Source organism: Nansenia antarctica (genome assembly GCF_963989245.1).
Source record: "Nansenia antarctica genome assembly, chromosome: 3".
NCBI lineage: Eukaryota > Metazoa > Chordata > Actinopteri > Argentiniformes > Microstomatidae > Nansenia > Nansenia antarctica.
The window spans coordinates 82,645,033-82,652,532 of NC_137688.1; the positions used below are offsets into that span (position 1 = coordinate 82,645,033).

A 7,500-nucleotide genomic window follows, 5' to 3' on the forward strand; every position below is an offset into this window, starting at 1 on the left:
TATAATAATACTGTATAATGTACAGTAAATAAGACCCCCACACAGTTACAAGGCCCTCAGAGGCACCCACCCCCACCCCCACATGTCCCCCTTAACACCAGAACAGCCATAGGTGGGATAATTAGACCATGTGACTATTTTTTTTTTGACTCGATCAAATTTCAGGACACCTACTTTCATGACCTTTCCTAGACATGTGCGTTCTACCACCCAGTATCCTTACATTTTCTAAATCACATCAGGAAGCTAGTATGAAGCTATTTTGGCAGTTTTTCTGTGTAGGGGGCAGGCTAATTTACAAGACGCGCCAACTAGTGGTCTTTGTGTGTAAGTAGCAGCTTCCCATTGTAAAGACTATGGTCATTTGACACCCCCCCCCCCCCCCCGAGGCGGCTCTAATAGTAGGCACAACAGGCACGGCTGTTCTGGTGTTAATGGCCTCCTCCCTGTCCACTGCCCAAGGCCCCTCTGAAGAGCACCCAGATATACGGTGGCTCGCCCCTCCTCTCCAGGCCTGGGTTAGGGCCTAGTGCCAGAGCAGGGGCTGTTTCCTTTGATGGGTGCCCAGACCCAGGGCACTGCCACTGGGGTAGCCATCCAGGAGGCGGTTTGGAGTGGAGAGACTCGAGGCTTCTTTCATGTTGTGAAATGTTTTTTTTGGGGGGGGGGGGGGGGTTTGCTCATAGTGGACAATGCGCTTTTGAAAGAGGCCTCGCTTTAAAGGCAGAGATCCTGTGGCACGGAATGTTATCGTGTTTCGCTAGAATATGCCGTTTCTGTTTGTCCTTGGTCTACCCTGAAAGCTTCTTGGGTATCCCTTGATCTAGGGGTAGAAAACTAAAACTGACATGATTCTCGCTTTGTGTGTGTGTGTGTGTGTGTGTGTGTGTGTGTGCGTGTGTGTGCGTGTGTGTGTGTGCGTGTGTGTTTGGGGACCTTGTGTGTTGTGGCACCACAGTTTTGTCTCTAAAGAATGCGCACAGATTATATATCAGTGGGGTTCGGTCATGACGGCGCATATTGAACGTCCAGCTTTCTCTGTGTGTCCTCATCTTCTTCTCTCTGTCCCCCCCTCCCCCTCCTGCCCCTTCTCATCCCAGTCTCTCTTTCCCAAGAGGGGGGGGGGGGGGGGGCTGTTCTGTGTGTGTGGCAGGAGTGTTAATGGGTGGTGGCGGTGGTGGGGGGAAGGCAGTTCATCTGAGGATAGTAAATGGGAGATAAGTGCATGGTCTGTAGCCAGCTCATCTTGGGTCCCATGAATCTCCTCTTTTGATTGAGATTCCGGGGGCATAGGAGGTAGAAAGGGATGATTCTGGGGGCGTAGGAGGTAGAAAGGGCTGTCGGCAGTTATCAGAAAGACCACAACTCTCTCAGCAACTTGTTGTTGTGACCCACCTAATCTGCCCATGTTATTAGGTCACAAACAAACCACTGCACGAAAGGAAAACATCGCTGAAGAAATGAGCCAAATCTGTTTGAAATCATGCCTCCGTTTGAAGCACTTCATTTCTATTGGTCAGTAGAATCTGTAAGTCGCTGGTGAAATCCCCTGGATGCCCGACCTCCCATCAGCACTGTTTGAAGATTAAGATTCAACTGTATGGTCGTTGAACCGAGCACAAGTAAATGCTAAATGGACTGCACTTATACAGCGCCTTATTCCAAAGCGCTTTACCACGGCCTCTCATTCACCCGTTCACACGCACATTCACACACCAATGGCGAGGTAGGCAAGCTGCCATGCAAGGCGACGGCCCCGCTCTGGGGTTCAGTGTCTCACCCGAGGACACCTCCACATGTGGCCAGCATGCGGTTCAAACCGCCAATCTGCCGACCTTGCGATCATTAGACGCCGGCTCTACCTCCTGCGCCACAGCCGCCCCACTCGTACTGAGACCACCGCACGTAGTTCATCACACGTCTCCCTCCGGGGTGGACAGAGAGCAGGGCCTAGCGATCTCGGGCGCCCCTGGAGCAGTTAGGGCTTAAGTGCCTTGCTCAAGGGCACGACGGCAGTGGTAGTAGGATACCTTAGATATGATGCCAGCAACCCTCCAGTCACCAGCAAACATCTGGCGCCCTCCTGAGGGGGAGGGGGGGGGGGGATGTTGAACTAGTGACCTAGCGACCGCTGGCTGGCCTCTCTAACCCCCGAGGCTAGCTGACGCCCTTGATGTGTGTCTGACATCTACATGGAGAGTCTGACATCTGACTAAAGCGGGTTACACACATAAGGATTTTCTAAATCTTAACCGAAATCTTATCTGAGACAGACCCCACACATGAAGAAACAAAATATTGGATTGAACAGCCTTGATCGTATTGTGTGTTGTGTGCGCCGATTTCCCCATTTCAGCACCCCACAGACATAAAGATTTTCGTTACGACAGACTCCAGACTCTCTAGAGTCTCGTTCCCAGAAATCTCGCGTGAACCCATCCTTTTAATATTGCCGTTAAATTACAAAAGAATTTAATTAAGATTATATAATGATTAAAGCACTTTGAGCCGCAACGTTTGCAGGAAAAGCGCTATACAAATAAAGTTATTATTATTATTATTATTATTATCTAACGTAGTACCCTGACTGACCTGTACGAGACAACCATGTGCGACAGGGCAAATAAAGTGCCGAATAACGAAAAGAAGAAGTCAGCTCGCTTCTTGATTGGCTACATTCCATCCACGTTATAGTTGGACTCGCGAGCAGGGTTGCCAGATGGAAATGACATTTTCCACCCTAACCACAGTCTAAAACCGCTAATTCCACCAAAGAATCTGGCAACCCTATGATTTCTGGTCGTAAGTATTGAACACATTTAACATTTACGATTGCCGGCCACGCCCATTTTCCGAGCAGGTTGTCGGGAGAGATTGACTCTTAACACACCTCACACCACAGGATTTTGTTGTAGGAAAATGTTAAGAGCCATCTGATAATCGGGCCAAAATCGGCCTGAAAATCCTTATGTGTGTACCCCGCTTTAGCCAAGCTGGCGGAGAGTAATCAGAGGAACGGAGAAAGACTACTGTCAGAGAGAGACACACACACATACACACGCACGCAAGCACGCGCACACACACACGCACGCACGCAAGCACGCGCACACACAGACACACACACACATGTAAGCACACACGCACATACGCACACACGCACACACACACACACACACACACACACACACACATAGAAAGACAGAGATACTGTGTGAAAACGACGCAGACAGAGAGCTTTGATATGAGATGGGGGAGGGACCCAGCACGTGGGGGGTGAGGTGAGTTGTGGGTTAGCAGCACATCTCAGAGGCTCAGTGTGTGGTGGTTCATCTCAGAGGCTCAGTGTGTGGTGGTTCATCTCAGAGGCTCAGTGTGTGGTGGTTCATCTCAGAGGCTCAGTGTGTGGTGGTTCATCTCAGAGGCTCAGTGTGTGGTGGTTCATCTCAGAGGCTCAGTGTGTGGTGGTTCATCTCAGAGGCTCAGTGTGTGGTGGTTCATCTCAGAGGCTCAGTGTGTGGTGGTTCATCTCAGAGGCTCAGTGTGTGGTGGTTCATCTCAGAGGCTCAGTGTGTGGTGGTTCATCTCAGAGGCTCAGTGTGTGGTGGTTCATCTCAGAGGCTCAGTGTGTGGTGGTTCATCTCAGAGGCTCAGTGTGTGGTGGTTCATCTCAGAGGCTCAGTGTGTGGTGGTTCATCTCAGAGGCTCAGTGTGTGGTGGTTCATCTCAGAGGCTCAGTGTGTGGTGGTTCATCTCAGAGGCTCAGTGTGTGGTGGTTCAGTGTGTGGTGGTTCAGGGTGTGGTGGTTCAGGGTGTTTACCTGTCTGTCAGTTTGTGAGTGTGTACTCCACAACAGAACACAGGACAGGACGGAAATGCGCAATATTAAATGGCACGTGTCATCACATAAATTTCCATAAATATGTCCGAAATAGCCTCATTTGCATGTCATAAATGATGGTGCTGATTCATTTGTATGTAGCATGGTAATTTTTTTTATGTGGGAACTCGTCATTGTCAAACTTGTTAGGGACCATTACATCCTTCTTATGGACCAAGTTTCGTGTCGATCGGATGTACGGTATATTTGAAGGAGATGTTTTGGTGTTTTTCACAAAATCCGAAATAGCGGAAAATCGATAAGGACATATCTTTTCAGTCCAACGAGCTCTTGTTTGTCTCGAGGAGGTGGATCTGTCAGTGTTGATTTGGCGTCTCTAAGACAAACAGTACAAAAGTTATGGCTTCTCAAAGTTAAGAAATTCTATGTGTTGCTTCTGGAATTTTGGCATCAGAATCGTTGTGTTTGTGTGCACTGGGGGTCCTCTCCGTGCCTGCCAAAAAGCTCAAAAAAAGTTACCAATTTTTGTGGGAGCCATGGCCATTTTTCATGAAAGCGGAGGTGGCTGAATAGCAATAACAAAAACAATAGGTCTTTACCCACTGCGTGTGCTTGCACCCTAATTACCTGGTTAGGTGTTAGGCTCTCCATCTTAGTTCCCTCTAGTGTCACTTTCCAACTCTCCAAAGAGAGGGAGATACAGGGGGTGGAGAAAGAGGGTGACAGGAGGGGGGAGACAGAGGGAGATACAGGGGGTGGGGGGGGGGGGGGGTGGAGACGGAGGATGACAGGGAGAAGGAAAGCTGTGTGAGAGGAGAGAGTCTGCCAGCCAAGTGGCAGGAGATGTTTTATCTGTGACTGAGCAAGGCAGTGAGCCAGCCAATTAGACTGCAAGGAGTTGGTAGAACTCACACGCACACGCACACACGCACACGCACACGCACACTCACACACACACACACACACACACACACACACACACACACACACACACACACACACACACACACACAAAAACACCCTCCTAGGTCCTCATCCACAGAGCCCCATGTGAAGGGTGGAGGGAGGGATGGAGGGTGGAGGGAGAGATGGAGGGTGGAGGGAGGAATGGAGGGTGGAGGGAGGGGTGGAGAGTGGAGGGAGAGATGGAGGGTGGAGGGAGAGATGGAGGGTGGAGGGAGGGATGGAGGGTGAAGGGAGAGGTGGAGGGTGGAGGGAGAGATGGAGGGTGGAGGGAGGGGTGGAGGGAGAGATGGAGGGTGGAGGGAGAGATGGAGGGTGGAGGGAGAGGTGGAGGGTGGAGGGAGAGATGGAGGGTGGAGGGAGGGATGGAGGGTGGAGGGAGAGATGGAGGGTGGAGGGAGAGATGGAGACAGAGGTGAGAAGTGAGAAGTTTCAGAGGTGAGAAGTGAGAGAAGTTTCAGAGGTGAGAAGTGAGAAGTTTCAGAGGTGAGAAGTGAGAAGTTTCAGAGGTGAGAAGTGAGAAGTTTCAGAGGTGAGAAGTGAGAAGTTTCAGAGGTGAGAAGTGAGAAGTTTCAGAGGTGAGAAGTTTCAGAGGTGAGAAGTGAGAAGTTTCGGAGGTGAGAAGTGAGAAGTTTCAGAGGTGAGAAGTGAGAAGTTTCAGAGGTGAGAAGTGAGAAGTTTCAGAGGTGAGAAGTGAGAAGTTTCAGAGGTGAGAAGTGAGACGTTTCAGAGGTGAGAAGTGAGAAGTTTCAGAGGTGAAAAGTGAGAAGTTTCAGAGGTGAGAAGTGAGAAGTTTCAGAGGTTTCAGAGGTGAGAAGTGAGAAGTTTCAGAGGTATGCCACGGTGGAGGAGAGGGAAGCTGCCAGGGGTGTGACAGCAGCCAAATGATCTCTCCCAGACAAGGGGGAGGACACTGAGAGATGGAGGGAGGTAGAAGGACAAAAAGAAAGAGTAAATGACAGATTGAAATACGGAGAACGGACTGGAAAAAAAAAGGCTGAGTCATCCCTATCTTCCACCGGAGACTGAAGATCTCTTCAGGCTACACCTTAACTGTTCCTACTGAGACCTGTGCAGTTTCTCTACTGTAAGACAAACAAACAAACATAATCATAATTCTTCCTTCTTCTAGTATTATGACTGCCAATGGCCCCTGGCAAGAGCAGAGAGTACTTTTTCTTGCAATGACTGATGAATAGATGAATAGATGATTCACTGACTAGACAAAAATGTATCTGTTGTAAGTCGCTTTGGATAACGCCGTCTGCTAAATGCCCAAAATATAAACCACTGAGAGACAGAAGAGAACGAAAGGCTTAGACAGCGGATTGGACTGTATCGCCCCTCCACTCCATACAGTATAGTGGCTGTACTATGTACCGGTATGTGTTTGGTAACAGGAAGTCACTTTGGACGGGAGGCTTACTGTCATGTTGTGCATGTCATCTTGTTGTCGTTAATAGACACAGGGGGGTGTGTGTGTTTGTTACCGCTGCGTTGTCTGTTAGGGTTACATAAGAGTGTTTATCTCCTCTGCCACTTGTGGTGAAAAAAAACGAACAAAAAAAGGACGAAATGTCGAAGTCAAGCAATCGAGCTGGTTAGTCATCGGGGGAATTGGATTGTTTATTTCGGTGTGAATGTTACCTAACGCTGGGTGAGCCGCGGTGAGCAGTCTAGTATTCACCTGGGTCACCTTCCCCCCTGCTGCCTCTCCTAGCGCGAGGTTAGGAGTGTGTGTGTGTGTGTTGCTATCTTTATCTCCAACCACTGCAGCACTGGGCCGTCACCACAGAGAAAGAAGGCACCTGCGCCACGCACCCACCCACACACACACACACACACACACACACACACACACACACCAGGACACACACACCAGGACACACACACCCACACACACACACACACACCAGGACACACACACCCACACACACACCAGGACACACACACCCACACACACACCAGGACACACACACACACACACACACACACACACCAGGACACACACACCGACACACACCGACACACACACCAGGACACACACACCGACACACACACACACCCACACACACACCAGGACACACACGCACACACACCCCAGGACACACACCGACACACGCACACACACCCCAGGACACACACACCGACACACACACACACACAGACACACACACACACACACACACACACACACACACACACACACACCCCAGGACACACACACAAAGAGACACATAAAACCCACTGACATACAGTCGATGATAACATCGAGGCGGTGGAGAAATACATCATGTCGGGGTCAAGGAGAGTGCAAGGTGTAATCTGTACCCCTAATGGCCATGGGAGGAACTGCACCGTCGATGCTCACACAACATACCCACACAGATAAAAGAAAAAACGCCATGCACACCATCCAACCCCACCTTCCTTCTGTACTGCTGGATCAATACTCTTTTCTATCAGAAAATAAACCTTTGAAACCCTGCAATAAACCTTCGCCTTCGTGTGTGTGTGTGTGTGTGTGTGTGTGTAAGTGTGTAAGTGTGTAAGTGTGTGTCTGTGTTGGTGTGTATTCATCTTCGTGTGTGTGTGTTATCTGTGTGTAGAGAGGCTCATATATGTCCACTTCGTTGCCTTCGCTCTGTTCTATGGGCGTGTTAACTGAGTGTGTGTGTGTGTGTGTGTGTGTGTGTGTG

At 49.7% G+C, this 7,500-nt stretch overlaps 1 protein-coding gene across 1 annotated transcript in view; it reads left to right on the plus strand.

Annotated features, from left to right (window-relative positions):
- mdga1 (MAM domain containing glycosylphosphatidylinositol anchor 1) overlaps positions 1-7,500 on the plus strand; it is a gene marked incomplete at both ends in the record, with an annotated part of 188,404 nt that overhangs the window by 94,262 nt on the left and 86,642 nt on the right. The window lies entirely within an intron of this gene.